The 1650-nt window shown below is 40.8% G+C and overlaps 1 long non-coding RNA gene across 1 annotated transcript in view; it reads right to left on the bottom strand.

Moving 5' to 3' along the window:
- Positions 1-591: 591 nt before the first annotated feature.
- The window catches only part of LOC115948020, an 8474-nt gene continuing 7415 nt past the window's right edge, over positions 592-1650 (bottom strand). Inside the window, exon 3 of the long non-coding RNA XR_004081874.1 lies at positions 592-702. This is a non-coding gene — a long non-coding RNA (uncharacterized LOC115948020). The remainder of the gene's footprint in view (positions 703-1650) is intronic.

Genomic DNA, 1650 nt, shown 5'->3' with positions numbered 1-1650 from the left:
GAAGGAAGGCAGGAAGGAAGGCAGGAAGGCAGGAAGGAAGGCAGGAAGGCAGGAAGGCAGGAAGGCAGGAAGGCAGGAAGGCAGGAAGGCAGGAAGGCAGGAAGGCAGGAAGGCAGGAAGGCAGGAAGGAAGGAGCGGAAGGAAGTGGCGGAAGGAAGTGGCGGAAGGAAGTGGCGGAAGGAAGTGGCGGAAGGAAGTGGCGGAAGGAAGGAAGGAAGGAAGGAAGGAAGGAAGGAAGGAAGGAAGGAAGGAAGGAAGGAAGGAAGGAAGGAAGGAAGGAAGGAAGGAAGGAAGGAAGGAAGGAAGGAAGGAAGGGATTGTCTAGTTAGTGGCAAGGGATGTAACTGAAGAACTAGCAGTGCAAGGAGAAATTTGGACGTCAGAGAACAAAACTGACAGCTGAAGTAGAAGCACATTCAACTACACCAAACAGGACAAAACTCAAAAAGAAGGTACAGATATAGGGGGTGTTACAAGTGTTACACTACCAGTAACTGTATGAAAAAAAATAGATGTTATAAATGAAAAAATCAAATTTAATTACTGCATCTCTTACAGTACAAGAAAGACATTAACCTACTTCAGTGGAGGCTATAGCAGAAAACCTGTGAAGGAGAGACTGAGGGCACTGTGGTTCTTCAGCCTTGAAAAGGCCAAGAGGGCAGGGGGATCTCCTGCTGCCTGGCAATACTTCACAAGAGGCTACAAAGAAGACAGAGACAGGTTTTTCTTAGATGTGGACATGGACAGAAAAGAGGCAACCTGTAGAAATCAAACCAAGAGAAATTCTGACAAGGGATTAGGAAAAATCATTTACCATGAGGGTGGTGAAACATTGGCAGAGGATCCCTGGAAGGCTGTGACTCCCTCAACTCCATATGACAAGGTCTGTATGTCCTCGTCTGGAGAGTAATCACATTTAACAGGCCACCCAGATATTAATATCTACTCTTGTAACATATATATATATATTTTCAAGTACAACTGAAACTCTGAGTGCTTTTAAACCATAAAAGAAAAGATGGATCAACAGGGTATTTTTTTTGCCATTGCAAAATCACATTTTCAAAATAAATGTATCATTTATGTACAATTGTATGGGAGGTGGTTTAAAGCATCTTAAATTTTGTACATGGTGAAAACTGCATATATGTAAAATACACAGTCATCTACAAAATTGATGGAAAAGTTCTTGTTTGTAGGAAGCTGATCAGATAACTTTGGAAATGTATAACAAGTGCTTCTGTTATTAAAGGTGTGCATCTGTGAACACAGTCTGCCAAATAAAATGGAATATTGAGTCTTTTCAGAAGAATGCTGACAAATAGCATTGAAATATTTAATAAAGACATGAAGATATTAGTTTCCAGTCTTCAGATGATTACTTAGCTCAAAAGGTAAACAGGTGTGACTATGACATCTCACATTCTCAAATCAATCTCAAATCATATATATGACATCTAATTGTGTTTGTGGAGACACCCAACTTCAGAAATTGTTGTGAACTACCTCATGTAAAACCTGCCTGCCAGTGCCTGTCTGCATGTCTGTATGTCTGCTGTATCTTAGATTCATGCATGTTTCTTAATTATCCTATACCTTTACCAGGTTACACTATGGTCTCCTGCAGCTATAGGAATTTTTAACTTA

Source organism: Geospiza fortis, unplaced genomic scaffold, assembly GCF_000277835.1.
Source record: "Geospiza fortis unplaced genomic scaffold, GeoFor_1.0 scaffold112, whole genome shotgun sequence".
Lineage (NCBI taxonomy): Eukaryota > Metazoa > Chordata > Aves > Passeriformes > Thraupidae > Geospiza > Geospiza fortis.
Note: the sequence above shows the minus strand (reverse complement) of the source record. Positions and strands in the feature narration are given on the sequence as shown.